The sequence below is a fragment of the Eubalaena glacialis genome, chromosome 15 (assembly GCF_028564815.1).
Source record: "Eubalaena glacialis isolate mEubGla1 chromosome 15, mEubGla1.1.hap2.+ XY, whole genome shotgun sequence".
Classification (NCBI taxonomy): Eukaryota; Metazoa; Chordata; class Mammalia; order Artiodactyla; family Balaenidae; genus Eubalaena; species Eubalaena glacialis.
Window position 1 is genome coordinate 53,755,599 of NC_083730.1, and position 18,824 is coordinate 53,774,422.

At 43.1% G+C, this 18,824-nt stretch overlaps 1 long non-coding RNA gene and 1 pseudogene across 3 annotated transcripts in view; both read left to right on the forward strand.

The window, feature by feature from the left end:
- Nucleotides 1-18,824, forward strand: part of LOC133075257 (uncharacterized) — a 55,534-nt gene that overhangs the window by 7,577 nt on the left and 29,133 nt on the right. The gene's annotated exons all lie outside the window — the stretch shown is intronic.
- On the forward strand, nt 7,546-8,100 carry LOC133075700 (large ribosomal subunit protein uL22-like; annotated as a pseudogene).

The following is an 18,824-nucleotide window of genomic DNA, read 5'->3' on the forward strand; positions in this document are numbered from 1 at the left end:
GAGCCACAATTACTGAGCCTGCGCGTCTGGAGCCTGTGCTCCGCAACAAGAGAGGCCGCGATAGTGAGAGGCCCGCGCACCGCGATGAAGAGTGGCCCCCGCTTGCCACAACTAGAGAATGCCCTCGCACAGAAATGAAGACCCAACACAGCCATAAATAAATAAATAAATAAAAATTTTTAAAAAAGAAAAAAAAAAATACATTTCAGATGCTACCCTGAGATGGCCTCAGTCTTCCAAAAGGGGATTGTTCATGCCCATAATGCCACCCAAAATCCAATTGCAGAATTTTTATGATATTGGCATTTTAAAGAAAAATCAATGCATTTTCTTCATTGTGTTACTTTATACTTCAATTATAGCAAACTCTTGATTCTCTTTGAAATTAACCTGTTTTTATTTCTTTTGAAATTATACTGATATGCATGAATAAGCATCTCACGTACAAAGAAGAAAGCACTTCTTATGTAATTATAGCACTTCTTATGTAATTATGTAATTTCCTGAACATGCAAATTACATATGGCGCTGGCTTCCAGATGAAAGCTCCTCTAGACTGTGCACAAATCGATAGGCCTAGAAGGCTCTATGTCTCCCAGTATAAAAATGTTATTTTATAGTGTTTGCGTTTGTTAGGTCACTCTCACATCAGAGTGGGACGAATGTGGCCAGATTCTGGGGGAAACATCACCACTTTGCCTGCCACTGGAAGTTTAGCTGAGCTAATTAGTGGTCTGTGGGAACCTTCACTGATAGATGGGCAAACCACATGAAGAGACAGCCCAGAGAAACTGAAATGCAAATGCCTACCAATCACTTGAAAAAAGGAGAAATAAGAGTGATGGACACTCTTATATTGCTGGTGTAGACTGGAACAACCTTTCTGGAAAGTCATTTGGCAAATGTATCAAGAGCCTTAAAAAGTTCACGCCTGAGAGCATGGGCTTGGGAGTCACACTGGCCGGGTTAAATTTTGGCCACACTCTCATGGTTTTGAGCACATTGAGCACGTTACCCTTTGTGCTTCAGTTTTCTCGTCTGTGAAATGGGAATGATAATCTACCTTTTATAGCATTGCTATGAGGAATCAGTGCAGTAACGTTGCAGTTAATGCTTGGTACATGGCAAACACTCATGACATGTAGTTACTGCAGTAATCCTAAGGAGCTATTGAGAAACAAGGTCAAACATTTATGCACAAAAATATTCATCGTAGCATTGTTTAAAATAAAGGAAACTTGAAAAAAGAAACCCTAAATGTGGAGCAATGGAAAAACTAAGTAAATTATGGTTTACTCAAACAATGGGATATTGTGCTTTTTGTGCTTCTATTTTTTAAAAAATTATGTTTACCAAGCTTTCTTAATGACATGAAAAATGTGTTTTGAAACAATGCTAACCAAATAAAATAGAGTAGAAACTAGATAGATCACAATATCTCAACTTTGTGAAAAAATTGAATGGAATTGTTGTTTTAAATACTAATATGTGCCTAAAGCGTACATGTGACCAGAGGGGTAAATCACTGGCTAGGATAGTAGGATTATGGTGATTTTTATTTGCTTCTTTTTGTTTATGCAAGTAGAAATAAGTGTGTGGTCATTATAGAAACTGCTTCCCAATGAATATTTTTTAAAATATTTTTTTTTTTTGAACATCAGTTCCTTTTTATTCTCCCAAATCTCGTTTTCAAGGTGTCACTTTCTTTTATTCCTTTCCTCCTGTGTCCTAGATGCCATGCCAATGAATGAAGCAAAGTCCCTCTTTCCTTTTCTTTCCTGAGCACCCTCAACGAGAATCAATACCATTCATTTCACTGGGAATTCCGGAAAGGGTAATAAGGAAAGTTTGCTTTTCCTTATAAAATATTTTTTAAATACGTAGAAATAAAGCTTGGAAGAAACTATGTCCAAATGTTAAATGGTGGAATTATTGGGGAACTTTTTTCAATTTCTTTAGGGATATTAGGAAGCAACTAGCTTTCTCTGCCACTGATGAGTAGGAGGTGGTTAGGCAGAGAGAAGGAAATGCCTTTTAGTAAGGAAACCAAGTATGAATGAAGGTGCAAAGACAGGATGAGAAAGGAAAGGACTTTTTGGAAGTGGCTGGCAATGACTAGACGTCCCAGAACAGCTACATTAAAAGGACTGTAGCAGTGAATAATGGGAGATAACACCAAAAAAGCAGTATGTAGGGCCAGATCATGAGGAGCCCTGAATCTGAAGGAAGGAATTTGAACCTATGGGCACTAGAGAGCCATAGGTGATTTTTATTTTTTATTTTTTTATTTTTTTTTTAAGTTTCATCTGGTTTTTTTTTTTTTTTTTGGCTACTCCACGCAGCATGTGGGATCTCAGTTCCCAGACCAGAGATCAAACCCGTGCCCCCTGCAGTGGAAGCATGGAGTCTTAACCACTGGACCGCCAGGGAAGTCCCCATAGGTGATTTTTCAACAATAAGTGACACATGTGTCGAAAGCCAAACTGAAGGAGTATTAATTTGGCAAAGGTGCACGTGGGGTTGAACAGAGAGTCTTAAGATTGGAGAGAGTTTTTTCTTCATTCTTCCATTTATGTATTTATTCATTCAGCATGCATTGAGCTCCTGCTTTATGCTATGCTCTCTGCAAGGCACCCAGTAAGGCAAGATCCCAGGCCTCAAAGAGTTAACAGTCTGCTGTGAAAACTGGAGAAAGAGAGCAAAGGACACAAGGGTGGGTTCCCTTTTATGAGCAAGCCCTGAAATGGTCATTTCTACCTTCTAGTTTGAATTCTCACCAAAGCCCCGCTATTTATCCTATCTGACCTATGAAGAAACAGAGGCTCAAAAAAGTTAAGCATGGGGTCGTGCTTCTGGTCACACAGCTGATCCCTGGATAATTCCTTCTGTAACCTCTTGTCACAGGGAGAGGCCGAATCCTAGGTGGTCAGAGAGGCCCCACAGTGAAGGTGATATTTGAACTTGGACTCTAGTGCACATGTGAGATAGGGCATTTCAGGCCATGCACAGGCATGGGGTCAGTAATGTTAGGACTCTATTACAACCATTTGGGCCCGAGGCAGTAACACTTGGAATTGGCAGTGAGAATGGAAAAGAAGGGTCAAGGGCAAGAGGCACTGAGGAGAAACTGGCTTCCAGATTTCCAAGCTGGGGGGTGGCTGTAATTCCTGAAAGAACCAACAGTACCCTGGGGAGGGGAGAACAGATGAGAGGGTCAGATGCTGGCTACGTTCTGGCATGAGTTCCTGGTCTACACCATCACACAGGGGCCCAGGGGAAAGTAAGAACGAGTAAGAAGGTCTCATTTTTCTAAATAACACCTTAATCAGGTGGAAAGAGAAGTAGGCTTTGTGTTTGTACTGTCACAACCCTCCAGTCTGGTTACAGATGGGCTCACATGGTGGATGGCTGAGGGCCCTGGTCTCTGGAGCCCCTGCACTGGCCATGACCACACATTCCATTTGCCCTTTGAGACACAATTCAGAGCTGACACAGCATCCTGGCCCCCATTTGTGATGTACGCGAGAGAAGCTGTTGGAAACAAACCATTCCAGGACTGGGCTCATTTCAGCCATTTTCTAGGATCCTTTTGATGGCAGGTGACAGAATCCCAGGTGAAAGCAGCTTAAGGAGAATTTATCTAAAGATATAGGAAGGTCTCAAGGAACACAGAAACAGGAATACGGCACACAGAGAACCGTGGATGTGGGCCTGCCTTTTCTTGCCCCCTAACCTTCTCTGGTGCCTGATTCAGACTCCATCATCTCCCTCCACAGATTCTGTTCCTCTAGCCCACTGGGCAAGAAATGTGGCCTCTGACAGTTTACAACCTTTATAACCTACAGAGCCTGGACCCTCCGGGTTTCCATTTCAAATTTACAAAGAAAGACTGAAAGCACAGCTTGTGTGGAGCTGGCCTTGGACTTCTCAACTAACAGGCATTCACTCCCAGAGGCAGATGGATGGTGTGTGGGTCGTAACATCTCTAGGTCTAATTTCCTTGCTTGGGAAATGGAGATACACTCTCTACCTTGGAGGTTACTACTGTGAAGAGTAAAGAGGATAAAAAGACATTGGTGATATTCAGACTTCCCACCAAGTGCTCCTAAAGGCAAAAAAAGAGACTGGGACTACCCTGGCGGTCCAGTGGGTAAGACTCCACGCTTCCACTGCAGGGGGCGCGGGTTTGATCCCTGGTGGGGGAACTGAGGGCCCACATGCCGCGCGGTGCAGCCAAAAAATAAAAAATAATAATAAATAAATAAATAAAAAGGAGACTGACAGCCTGAGGGGTCTCTTGGTGAAGCTGGAAGCAGGACATTGATTTGAGGTCTTGTTTTTAGCATAAAAATGTGTTGGCTATGGGAATTTAGCATATGATAAAACTGACATCTCAAATTAGTAAAGATAAGATAAATTATTTAGTCAGTGATGTCGGGATTGACTGGGTTGCCAGCTGGGGAAAAAAAAAAAGATCCCTCACAGTCTACAGCAGATTAAATTCCCGATGGAAGAAAGATTTAAATGCAAAAAATGAAATCGTAAAAGTAGTTAGGAAAAGTGCGAAAGACCTTAGCAAAAGAACTCAACATGTCCTCATGGTCTGCCTCGTTCAACACTGCAACTCCATCCCCTAAAGCAGCGCTTGGTACAGAGCCAGGACTTAATAAACTTTTCGTGGAAAGAATTAATGAGAGAATATTTCTTAAAGCACCTCAGATAGGGGAGAAGCTTTTCTAAAGATGATCTAAAACCCAGGAGCTATAAAAGCAAAGGTAAATTTAGCTACCATATATATGTATAAAACAAATGAGGTGAGGGGGGAGGGGAGGGAACCAAACTAATCAAAAGACAAACATACTGGAGGGAAATATTTGCAATTCACATAGCAAAAGGGACCCTTCCTTAATATTTAAAGAAATTCTAAATGTTGATAAGAAAAAAAAGCCAACAATCCAGTAGAAACATGGAGAAATGATATGAAGAAACAGTTCCCAGAATAAGAAATACAAATGGGTCTTGAACATTAAAAAAAAAAGAAAAGAAAGATATTCAACCTCCTTCATAATTTAAAAAAAGCAAATAAAAACTCTAATGAGATACAAGTCTTCACCCATCAGATTGGCTAAGGTCAGAAAGTTTAAGAACACGTTGTTGTCTGTGGTGCATTGGCTAAAGGATCAGGAAACAGATACTCTGATGTAGTGTAGATTGGGAGCACTCTTCAGAGGGCAAGTGGACCATGCAATATGCCCTGTGACCTACTTCCAGGAATCTCTCCTACAGATATACTAACACATGTACAAATGAAGAATATTCAGGGTTATATTTGTTGTAGTGTTGTTTGCAATAGGAAGATACTGGAAATAAGCATCACAGGGCTGGTTAACAAATTCTGACACATCCATACAATGAAAAACTGTGCAGCTGTTGAAAGAGTGAAATAAGTCTCTATGATTTATGAAAAGGTCTCCAAGATGTAGTGTTATCTGAAAAAAGCAAGATGCAGGGCAGTGTGTATTTTATGCTCATTATACTAAACAGCAGCAACAACCCACATACATGGGTACTTGCTTGGACTGTGTGTAGATGATTTCTTGGAGGATTCCCAAGAATCTGGGCATAGTGGTTGCCTCCTGGGAGTGAAGCTGGGTGGTTGGAGAACAGAGGGGTAAATTTGCATTCTAAACTTTTTTATACTTTTCAAATTTTGCTCCATGAACATGTATTACCTCTTCAAATAATAAATTAAGAACGTGTGTTAATTTAGCATTCTGCTCCGTGCTATTATATATCCACTATTGATTAATGTAAAAATCATGTTTTACATTACTTACCTCACACTAATTAACTCTCCCTCCCAAATCTTTGAGTGAAATTAAAATTCTAGAAAGATGCAGCACATTTATCCTGGGACTTTGTCTGCTGGGCACACCAACAAGTGGCCCCTTTCTGAAGAGAACAGAACTTTGCAGAGTGTTTGGCACATTAAGTAGCTGCCCTACAAATGTGAGTTCCTGTCTCTGCAGGAACGGAACTGTTCTGGGAGAGGGGCTGGAGGGAACCTCCGCTCCCCTGGCAAGGACAAGAGGCTGATGAGTGTCTTGTGCCCTGATCAGGACCTTGGGAGACCTGGAAATCCAAGGTCATACAGGGTCCACATTCTTCAGCCTAGCCCAGTCCCTGGCACATAGTAAGCACTCAAAAAAATATGTTTCTGGAATGAATGAACATACCAAGAGTTAACGGGAATCTTGCCTGAGGGAGTGACAAATGCCGTTGGGAAACTTTGGGGAAGTCCCATAAATAGATGACATTTAACCTGGGGCTTCATCTTTTTCTTTTTTTCTTTTTTTGGCCATGCCATGGGGCATGTGGGATCCTAGTTCCCCCACCAGGGATTGAACCGGTGTCCCCTGCATTGGAAGCACGGAGCCTTAACCACTGGACCGTCAGGGAAGTCCCTAACCTGGGGCTTTAAGAAGGAATCCCTCACCTGGAGGACAAGGGGGATAAAGCAGGATTTCAGGCAGAGAGAACAGCTTACCTTTAGGCATAAGAGTGGAGGGATTGGGGATCACAGAACAGCTATCCGCCCTGCTTGGAGCAGCCATCAGATGTTGTCAGTTACCATGGGGGCATCACGTGTGTTGGCGGCTGTCTGACAAAGTGAATTGGGAAAGGTCCAAAAGCTGACAGACAGGAAAGAGAGTAACCAGGTCCCATTCACTTGAAGCCAGAGGAGGCTTTGGGAAGGGAGGTCCTCAGGTGGACCCTCACACACCCCTCCAAAGACTGACTGTGAGATGTGGGTGGAGCCATGCTCGCAGCCTATCAGATCCAGTGCCTCGTTCTTAAACCGCCCCCTTCGTTATATTATCGCCCAGTGAGAGCCACAAAATAGAGGGCCACGATCGCTTATCCAGAATCCAAAACGCTTCGAAAATCCTAAATCGGTTTTTAAAATTTTGTCAACAAAACCCGCCCTGAGCTGATCTGAAGCTACACGTAGACGTAATTCATCGCACTCTTATGTGTCCGTATATACGTTTTGCTGTAGAAATATGTGTGATTGATGACAGGATGCTGTTCTAGACCCCGCTGAGGGGTTATATAACATATTGTAGGCGCACCATACTACTTTTAGTACTTAAAATCTGGAGAATTCTGAATTCTGAAACACATCTGGCCCCCAAGAGGTTTGCATCAGGATTTGTGGTCTAACATAATCGACCAACACACAAAATGTTTAAAAATAAAAGTAATATAATGTCCTGGGTGTAAAAGAAGAAATAAAAGAATAGAAATGTATAAAAACAGAATATGTATTTCAACATGTAAATGCTGGGGCAGGACTATACCAGAAGACGGGGGTGGGGGGCGGCGGTGAGTGGCAGACATAGACCCCTCCTGTGGAGGGGGGTTGCCTCTAAAGTGGACTTTGAATGTGGCAATTCGAATAAAACTGATAAAGTTATATATATTTTTTGCAACTCAAATGCTAGGAGTCCTTTTTGGGTGAGCGGTCTGAGGTGATCTCTAAAAATGGTTCACTATTTACTTGACCCAGAAAACCCCACAAAATCGTGCAAATCAAGAGGCTCAGATCTTCGTGTTCACTTTAAGAACACTCGTGAAACTGCCCAGGCCATTCAGGGTATGCATATCTGAAAAGCCACCACGTATCTGAAGGATGTGACTTTACAGAAGCAATGTGTGCCAGTCTGTCGTTACAATGGTGGAGTTGGTAGGTGTGCCCAGGCCAAAGAGCGGGGCTGGACACAGGGTCGGTAGCCCAAAAAAAGTGCTGAATTTTTACTGCACATGCTCAAAAATGCAGAGAGTAATGCTGAACTTAAGGGCTTAGATGTAGATTCTCTGGTCATTAAGCATATCCAGGTGAGCAAAGCACCCAAGATGCCACACAGGACTTACAGAGCTCATGGTCAGATCAACCCATACATGAGCTCTCCCTGCCACACTGAGATGATCCTTCCTGAAAAAGAACAGATTATTCCTAAACCCGAAGAGGAGGTTGCACAGAAGACAAAGATATCCCAGAAGAAACTGAAGAAACAAAAACTTCTGGCCCAGGAATAAATGCTGCAAAAAAACAAAAAACAAAAAACAAATAAAAGTAAAAGCAAAAAAAAAAAAAAAAAAAATGCTAGGAGTGGCATTGCCATGATTTTCCAAAATGGTGAACAACTCTCGGGAAAGTTCCAATATAAAAAAAAATACAGTCTCCCTCAATTTACTCAATAGTTGCATTCCTGGAAAATCGGGTGCATATAAAAACCATGCAGAATTACTTTGTGTTCATTTGCAAAACGTAATTAGGTTTTAGGCCCAGATGATTATAATGAGGTTTCTTGCTTACAAGATACGTTTTAATGAGACGTTTGGAAGTGATTCACGATGCAGGACAATTCTTTGTTGCGGGTGACTGCCTCACACATGGCAGGGCACCTCTTGTCCCTGGCTCCACATGTTAAATGTCAGTAGCGTCCCCCAGACAGATGGTTATGACAACCAGAAATGCTCCTCACATTTCCAAAAACCTTAGGGTGGTAACCTCAGGAGGGAACACAGCTCACCCCTAGCCGCCCTCGGAACCACCGAGTGGAGAAGCCGGCAGGGTTGGCGGATGCACCAGTGGAGTCCCAGGGCATGCTCCGTCCAGGTGGGGAATCCTGCAGTCAAGTCTGGACTGAGCAGTTTGGATTTGAAGAACCTTTTTTTCCCCAGAATCTAAGGCTCAGGGAAACACACTGGCATTGGGTGTGCCAGCATGGAGCTGTGGCTCTCCAGTTGGCCAACCTGTGGGAGGTTTTGGCCTTGGGCATCGCTTTCCCCTGCCAGTGAGATGGTGCCTTCTCCAGTGGGTGATGGGCCACATAGTACTTGGCTGATCTGCTCAGGTTGGGGCATGTCAGGCAGCCCATGGCGGTGCGCCTTCCTTTAAGACTCATTCTCCTAGTGTCTATGTATCTTAGTGGTTAGGAGTTAAACACAGCAGCATATTCACAATAGCCAAAAGGTGGAGGCAACCTAAGTGTCCTTCCATGGGTGAAGGGACAAAAAAAAATGTGTTACATACATACAATGGAATATTATTCAGCCTTAGAAAGGAAGTTCTGGCACATGCTACAACATGGATGAAACTTGAAGACATCATGCAAAGTGAAATAAGCCAGTCACAAAAAGACAGATACTGTCTGATTCCACTCTTTAGAGAAGTCAGATTCAGAGAGACAGAAAGTGGAATGGTGGTTGCCAGGGGCTGGGGAGAGGGGGGGATGGGGAGTTATTGTTGAATGGGGACAGAGTTTCAGTTTTGCAAGATGAAGAGAGTTCTAGGGGTGGATGATGGTGATGAGTGTGAATGCACGTAATGCCACTGTACTGCAGTTAAAAATGGTTAAGATGGTAGATTTTACGTTATGTGTATTTTAGCACAAATAAAATTTTAAAAGCAAATAAAGAGGGAAGGCTGATGGAAAGACTACGAATCAAGTGTGGGCTCTGCTGTTTACCAGGCTGTTGTGGATCTTGGCCAGGTTAACCTCTCTGGGTCTTAGTCTTCCCATCTGTGAAATGGGGATAATGATGTACTCTCCTCGGGGTGGGGGGGGAATTACGAGGGTCACTAACTCGTGTTTGTAAGCCACAGGGCACACTGTCTGCACTCAGGAAGTGTGGCTGTTATCGTGCAGGTGGATTTCACTTATTCACTGCTCCTGAAACAACCTTTCCCCTCAGACACTCTCATAGAAGCATTTGGGGCATTTAGCCTAATAGCAAGGTCATATGGACACTAACAAAGCAGAATGACTGGGGACCCAAGACAGTGCGTGTATAAGCTTCCTGGGTCTTCCTGCCTGGGGGTCAGCATCCTCCCCGCCCACAGTGAAGCATTCTCAACTGTACTTTAGGCAACTTCACTGTATCTAGACAAAGGCCTTCTTAACTGACCCTCCCTCCCAGAGGGACACTTCTCCTGAAGTGTAAAACCTCCAGTATTCCCCTTTAGACTCTTAGGGAGAGTTGATAATTGTTGACAGCAACAAGCATTCATTTTCTTTTGTTTTGTTTAAACAATAATTTGATTGGAAAATCCTTCCTGGTGCAGTAATTAATGACCGGCTGGAGCTACTAACGCCAGAGGTAAAGCAAAAGGCACTTAACCCAGCTAGCATTAGCTACCAGGAAATGTTAGACCTGGAGGGTAATCCCTGCTGGTACAAACTCTGAAATGGAGAGGAAGAAATAGAGAAAAAAAAAAACCTAAGCAATTTCTTCTTGTGCAATGAAAAGTTTAAAAATGGAGCGTTGTGTTGCCATAGACACAATTCCTGGCTCTGGGCTGTCCTCCATGCCTGCATCCAGCCGCACAGCAATTAGACACGGTTTTCAGCAGGGCAGCTGAGCCTCCCAAGTACCTATAATGAATATCTGCAGCTCCAGGCTCCCGCGGAAATCCTCAAGCCTTCACTTGTCACCATAATTTCCTTGGGAAGTGTTTCTAATTACGTATTTCTTGCTGCCTGCTCCAGGTCAAGTCTTCTTGTATACAATATTCGAATTACATAAAACCACAAAACAGTGAGAGCGACCCTGGAGTGGTCCAAATTGCTATGTAGTTGCTTTTAACTTAGTAGTTAAGCATTACTGGGTGTAATAGGGCATCGTTTGCATGAGCAAAAATAATGTTAAAGGAACATGCCTCATTCTTTTTAAATCTCTGTAGAGGTCACACCCATTTCAGCAAGACATTTATATAATAACAGAATTCCCAACTCCAACACATGGACTGTTTATTTTGACTATTATAGCAGGGTCTTTGTCAAGAGGAACTTATTTCTTTTGTATTATCTCCTGGGACCTGCCATTTAGGGAACTTCTGGCAGTTTAGTTCCCTGGAGGTGGACCGTTAGTTTAGGTAGCTCTCCGAGATGTAAGACAACCTTCACCCACTAATTCTTAGAGGAAACTGAAGTCAAATTAATCTCAATCCAGATGCTACTGTATGGATGTTAAATTTTCTTTGGAGTTGAGTAAATTGGAGGATACTTCAGCTCTTGAAGAAGAGGCAAAAATGGTTTTCTAAAAGGGTGGGTTGGCTAGGGTTGGGGTTCCCCTCCTTACAGGGGCGGGGTCTAAGTCCACCAGCCTCTCTCCCTTGCCTTGTGTTATGGAAGACTGAGCACCTGCAGGACCCAGAGTTACTGACTACCTGATCGTCTTGGTGGGCCTGAGGAGTTGTGCTCAGCTGAGCCCCCAGGCGGTGCCCACTTGGGGAGGGCCGGTTCTGGCCCCGGCTTGCAGCTGATGCTGACGCAAGAACATGTTCCGACCCCGTTCCCTAAGGAGTTTCAGCAGAAAGTGGCAGCCCTGCAAGAAACAGCATTTGCTCTAGGCTTGCTTCTGCCCACTGGCTCCTCCTCCCGGTCTCTAAATGTTGAGGCCTAGGGTTCAGTCCGGGACCTCTTCTCTCTGTCTGCACTCAGTTCCTAAGTGATGTCTCCAATTACGAGGCCCTGAATCAATACCATCTGTAGCAGATTGTGTTTTCCAGAGTTGGCCACAACAATATCTCCATCCCATATGCTCTTCTACAATGTGGTCTTCACACTCTTTCCATGGAGAGAAGGGATCTATATCCACCACCCTCCCCATCCCACCTTGAATCTTGGCAAGCTCTAACTTTCTGGTTGCCCAGAGGATGAGGTGGAAACGATGCTGCATGACTTCCAAGGCTGAGTTAGGAAAGACGATGCAGCTTCCACCTTGTTCACTGGTACACTCACTTTTGGAGCCCTGAGCTGCCATGTAAGTAGTCCAGCTACCCCAAGGAAGCCCAAGCTGCATGGAGAAGCCACTCTAAGTGTTCCAGTTGACAGCCCCTGCTGAGGTCCCAGTGAATAGCCAGCCTCAACTGCCAGATTTGTGAGTGAAGACACTTCCTGGTGATTCCAGCCCCAGTCATCATGTTGCTTCGAACCCTTGAGTCTTCCAAACTCAGACCCAAAATTTGTGGAGTAGAAACTAAACATTCCTGCTGTGCCCTGGCCTGAATTTCTAACCCACAAATTGGTGGGTAAATGAAATAGCTGTTTTAAGCTAAGTTTTGGGGTCATTTCTTATACAGCAGTACAGTCTGGAACACCATCTGTATGCCAATGACTCCCAAGTTTATACCTCCAGCTTAGGGCCTCTCTCTGAGCTCTAGACTCACATATCCCACTGTTGATATCGCTTTTTCACTTGGACGTCAAACAGGCTTCTCATAGAACATGCCCCAGATCCAACTATTGACCTACCCTGCCCTGCAAAGCTGCCCTTCCCTCAGGTGTCCTCATCTCAATAAATGACACTGTCACTTCCCTGAAACCCAATTGCTCAGACTCAAAATCTAGACATAGTCAGTGACTCTTCTCTTTCTCTCCCAACTCCCATCCAATCCATCAGCAAATCCCATCATCTCTACTTTCAAAACATTTCCCAAATAGGATTACTTCTCACCTACTCTACTGGTATAACCCAAACCCAAACTGCATCTTCTCTGTCCTGGATTATTGCTATAGCCTCCTAACTGGTCTCCCTGCTTCCACTCCTGGCCTGTAGTCCTCACCTCCATCAAGTCTCCAGAAGGCACAATAAACATCTCAAGATGTAAATCACAGCAGGAGCCTCGACTCCTCCTTGTTCACTCATCTGGTTGTTGACCAGGAATCTAGCTGGGACTGTTGGTGGGAGCACTCACATCCAGCCTCTCCATGTGGCCTGCACTTCCTCATAATGTGGTGACTGGGTTCAGAGACCAAGTGTCCCAAGAGAGAGAAGGAGAGCCAGCTAGGAGTGCATCTAGGATTTAGCCTTGGGCATCATGCAGCAGCACTTCTGCCACATTCTACTGGCTGAGGCAGTTAGGAAGGTCCACCCAAGTACAGAGGCAGGGAACAGAGACTCCACCTTTCAATGAAGGCTGTTAGGGTCACACTCTAAGAGGAGCATATATAATGGGATATACATTGGTACGGCCATCCTTGGGAAGTATAATCTGCCACACTGTTCAAGAAGATTTAACTATATAAGAAAGAAAACCGTACACCAAAAAATTCCATAAGCATAATGTAAATGGAAAAGACAGTATAAAGAAATGCTAACTCTTTTTCCTAAGCCCCTCACTGAGCCCCTCCTCTAGGCTTTGTGGGTTGATTACAGGCATATTTGGCTGGTTAACATTTTATTTTTTATTTATTAAAAATTTTTTTTTGGCCACGCCACGCAGCTTGTGGGATCTTAGTTCCCTGACTAGGGATTGAACCTGGGCCCTCTGCAGTGAAAGCACAGAGTCCTAACCACTGGACCACCAGGGAATTCCCCCCCTTCTTTTTTTTTTTGTTAATACTGCGGAGGGAAATTGAGTCTAATGTGCCTGCTTCCTCTTCTCTCTGAGGGCAGGAAGAAGAGAATGATGTCTCCTTCATCTCAACCTATAAGGCTCGCTTCAAATGATACTTTCTCCACAGACCCTCCCTGACTTCCACTGTGTGAACGCTGAGTTTTTCCCCATCTCCCAAGGTACTTATACTTTCTTCCTTGTATTTCAGTTATTCATCTGTCTCTTTTAAATCTTACCTCTCTTTAATTCCTCCAGGGTATACTGAACTATAAATTTCTCAAGGGACAGGGACTTTCTTTGGATTCATCACTGTTGCTTTTCTGCCCTGGTCTTTGCACTGTTCACATGTGTTAATTATGCAATGTGTGCTGGTGGAATTCATGAAGAAGCAGTTGTGTCCAGTGTCTGTCTCATCTATATTTAATAATCCTGGAATGTAGTAGGTGCTCAATTAAAACATGTTTTTGGTGAATGGATTGTGATCTACTAAATACAGGACATTTAAGGGGAAAGTAAGCATAAGAGCTGGTCCCAGCCTTCAGTTACTATTTATACCTTGCCCAACAATGAAAGAACTATCACAAGGCAGGGCATGATTATGATTTTTTGACAAAAGTCTGTGGGACTTAGAGAAAGCTTTTCTAAACCTATATAGCCAAAGTCAGAAAACATAAAGGAGAAGACTGATTGTTTCTACTGCATAAGAATGAAACACTTCTGTACATTAAGAAAAATCATAAATACAAGTAAGGCAAATGGAAAGCCAGGAAAAACTTGTCAGTGTATTAACAAAAGGTTACTATCTTTAATATTGGAAGAGGTCTTCTATGTCAGTAAGAAAAAGACAAACATTTTTTAGCTAGGGAAAGGATATAAATACTCAAAACAAAAAGAAAAATATAAATGGTTAATAAACAGAAGAAAAAAAACCTTTAACCTCATTAGCAATCGTAGAAATTCATAGGAAAACCACACTGAAATAACATTTTTCTTTTATCAAATTGGCAAACTATTTTGTTAAGATAATCTGCAATGTTGGCAAGATTAGGAAGACTGAAAATTGATGTTTAAAATGGACATGCTTTGTAACCCGGCATTTCAACATCCCCAATTTATGCCAAAGAATTTATTGCTGAGGTTTGCCAAGATCTGTACACAAAGACACTTCATGAAGTACTGATTTTAATAGCAGAAAATTGGGATTAATGTCCAGCAATTGGGATTAAATTGGTTAAATAAATCATAGCACCACCCTGTGATACAACATTATATAGCCATTTCAAGTGCTGATATGAAATAATATTTAATGAAGTGGGAACATATTCATGTTACATAGTTAATTTAAAGTTTCAATTTATCAAGCAAATGTAGAGTTGTTTTCTTTTTCATCATATATATGTCCATAATCAAAAACATGCATAGAAGAAGCCTAGAAAGATTTACATCAAAAATTTTAGGATTCTGTGATTTTATTTTTTCTCACCTCTTTTTTGTGTTTTTAAACTTTCTAGGGAATTCTCTGGTGGTCCAGTGGTTAGGACTCTGTGCTTCCATTGCAGGGGGCGCGGGTTTGATCCCTGGTCGGGGAACTAAGATCCCGCAAGCAATGCAAGCTGTGTGGTGCGACCAAAAACAAAACAAAGCAAAACAACTTTCTACAGTAACATTCTTTTCTATCCAGGAAAAAAATACCATTATTTATTTTAGGTGGTGTGGAAGTTGCCCCTGCAGTGTAGGTGGGAATGCCAGTTCTGGCTATTTCCTTTGAAAATATCTCTAGGTGCCATGGGTACACATTTACAAGAGCCCATTTTCTCCTGAGAATAGAGTGAGGATGGGAGGAATTTTGGTGAATGTTTGTACTTGCAGCTTGTCCTGGAGTAAATCTTTAAGACTGTGGGAATAGGTGCTTTGCGCTCTGTTGAGCTGGCGAATGTATGTCAGGTTTCCTGTCCTTCTGTCTCCGTCATGTGCAAGGATCTGTGAGTGCAGGGTTTCATTAATCTGAATGCATCTGCAACCCCATCAGGAGCATCTCAGTTTCATGGGCAAGTGGTTTGCTTTATTTGCTTTATTTGCTCCTGACGGAAATAAAGGGATGATACAATTAGTTCTGTCCGCTGCACGTGGGGGTGGAGCTTAAGTGAATTACAACGTTCTGTGGCAAAGTAAACATGAAATGGGCGTGAGAAGTTGGATAGCAAGAGGAAAGCAAATTTACTGATTTTCTCCTTTATTTGGCTCTCAGGTTTACGAGGATACACAAAAATCACAAAAGGAAATCTGACGGGAATTGTCTCTAAAACTAGAAAATAACATCAGCACTGATTTAGCCTTCATGAATCCCTCTGACTCTATTTCCAAATATAAGCCCTATATAAAACCACCCTGTTTCACTTTGGGGACCACTAAAACAAGTGACTATTATAGGACAGAAAAAAAGAAGACGTTTTAATAATATGTGTGTTCAGATGCTTGCATCAAATGTTAAAAACCTGTCAATTCACAATGCAGAATACCACCTGCCCACAGGTACAAACAAAAACATTTCCTTTGCTCCAAGGGATCTTTTTTCCATTTTATTATTGCTAGTGTAAGAGATCAGGAAATGTCTTAAAATGCACAACTTGCTGACTTTTTATGTGGTTTCTTTTGAATTCAGGAAGCTTTGAATGACATAAATGAGCTCTGTACAGATGTTTCTAGAAGGTTTATGGCTCATCTCTGAGGTTCCCAGAGAGTGGTCAGCTCCACATCACACCTCATGGGACCCCATGGCCCATGACAATGAAATCAAAGGAGGCTGTAATTTTCTCTCAGCCTTCTTTGGGCTTGAAAACTGGAAACAGCACAGAAGACCATACATTCAATGACACATCAGATTGGCATCTTCCCTGTGCCAGCAGCCATGCCCACGAGCTGTCATGGTGTGGTGTGTTACAGTTCTTGACCTGCTGGTGTTTATAGCTGGGGGTGAGAATGGAGCCAGGGAGGGGACATTAATTTAATAGGCTTCTGGGTGTTTCCATTCTTATTTCACTCTTGGACAAGCCGAAGAAGGAAATGGTTTTCAGCAACCTCTGTGATAAAACTATTTGCTTATTCAACTGAGTTATCTCTAAAAAATGCTAAAGGACAGTTTAATAATCACTGTCCCCCAACTGTCTCTCTCTAAATATAGTCCACATATATGAACCATGAATCTCTCTCTTCCTTTCCTCCACACTCTCCCCGATTTTCCCCCAAACTGGCCTACTTTAGCTCTTTTCTCCTCTCCTTTTTCTCATCTTTTTTCCAACGGATTTTTCCTTCTTCTTCTCTAGCAACTCTCTGTTCTTCCCCATGTAAAGCAAACCAGCCTACCTTGGCCATTCTCATGTTCCTCCCTAACCCTAACACCACACACAAAGGCCCAGGGTCTCCCGGGAAAGGTAGAATTCTCTTAATGGGTGTGATAACTCCAAGGATTAGATACTATTAACTCACCGGACAGATGAGAAACCCGGGCAGAGAGAGGGCAAGTAACTTAGCCAGGGCTGTGCAGCCCTCGAGTAGCATAACCAGCCTTCAAAATTCCTCCTTCCAAAGCTTGGGCTGTTTCCAAAGTACAAGCGGAGGTCCTCAGGGAGGGCTCTGGGTGGATGAGGAGCAGAATTAAGTCCTATTTACCGACAGCCACATCCTCTAAGATTCACGGAGCGGCTTCCATGCCCAGGACAGGAAATAGCCCTTCTCCCAGGAAGCCCCCTGTGGTGTGCGTCTCAGGCGACACACACATTGTGGACAAAAAGCATTCTTGTTCTCAGAGGCCTGTATCTGCACAGCGCCAGGGGACCACTCACACTGTTTTCCCATGAATGGTGCCCCCTGGAGTTGTGTGAGGGCTCGGCCTTGGCTGCACAGTTGCTTTATTTCTCACGTTGCTTTTTTTTGGAGGTCTTGAGGGGAAGGACTGTGACATCTGCTCTTGGAATGTTTCCAGCCCTGCTGAGGTTCAAAGCCCACATCTGTTCCAGGGTCTTTCACTTCTGGTTCCTCTCAGTTCTCACTGACACTTCGGGTGGGGACCGATAACCTAAGCTTAAAATTCACGTTGTCTTAAGAACCTAGAAGAGGCAACTCGTGTAGTTGGAAGTGTTTGAAAGACTCTGAGAAAAAGGTATCCCAAAATGTATGTGTGAATATACACTCTCTAGAAGTTACTGTCGTGTAAAATTCAGAAATAACCACCTTTAGGTGAGAATCTATGAGTCATTTTGGTGAACGTGGGGTGGGGGAGGGGAAGAGCAGGAAGGGAGGAGACTTCAAGGTTTCTGTAGAAATAATTCGAGGGTAGGGGCATCTTCTCTCCCTTCGTCCCCCTTAGGTAGGTTTCCCGACTTTGCTGGGCCCATTAGAGTCTGAACTCTGCTTTCCTGTGGCCAAAAGGTCACAGCAGTTTCCTAGCTGAAACTCCTGGGAGCTGGTGACCAATGGGAAGACCAGCAACAGTGAGAAAAGCAGCCTTGATCTGTGGACCAAGGGCGGCTTTAAATGAGTGAAACTCCATGTACTTGGGGTTTGAATAAGCCTGTGCGTCCTAACCCATTTTTAGTACCTGTATTTGATCTGCTTTTAGCATGATGACCAATCAACAGACAACTGGCTCACAAGAGCCAGAAGGGAAGGGAAGCTGAGGGAGGCTTCTCAAAAGCAATGCTACCTAAAACAAGACCATTTCTCATGGCTGGCTTTCATCTGTCAGAAAGCTTTGCCCGTGAGATCAGGGGTATTGAAGCAAGAAGAAGGGAGTTATGGGTTTTGTTCCTCTCTATTCTGAATCAATAAAAGTAACAAACCTTGTGTGATTACAATAAGAAATATATACTTGGTCTTCCTCACCGGTTCCTGACACAGAGCTCCTAAATCCCTTGGAATTCCCTGGATGACAGGGACTCTTTTATTTTTTCTTAAACATCTTCATTGGAGTATAATTGCTTTACAATATTGTGTTAGTTTCTGCTGTATAACAAAGTGAATCAGCTATATGTATACATATATCACCATATCTCCTCCCTCTTGTGTCTCCCTCCCACCCTCCCTATCCCACCCCTCTAAGTGGTCACAAAGCACCGAGCTGATCTCCCTCTGCTGTGTAGCTGCTTCCCACTAGCTATCTATTTTACATCTGGTAGTGTATATATGTCAATGCTACTCCTTCACTTCGTCCCAGCTTACCCTTCCCCCTCCCTGTGTCCTCAAGTCCATTCTCTACGTCTGTGTCTTTATTCCTGCCCTGCCCCTAGGTTCATCAGAACCATTTTTTTTTTTTTTTTTTTTAGATTCCATATATATGTGTTAGCATACGGTATTTGTTTTTCTCTTTCTGGCTTACTTCACTCTGTATGACAGACTCTAGATCCATCCACCTCACTGC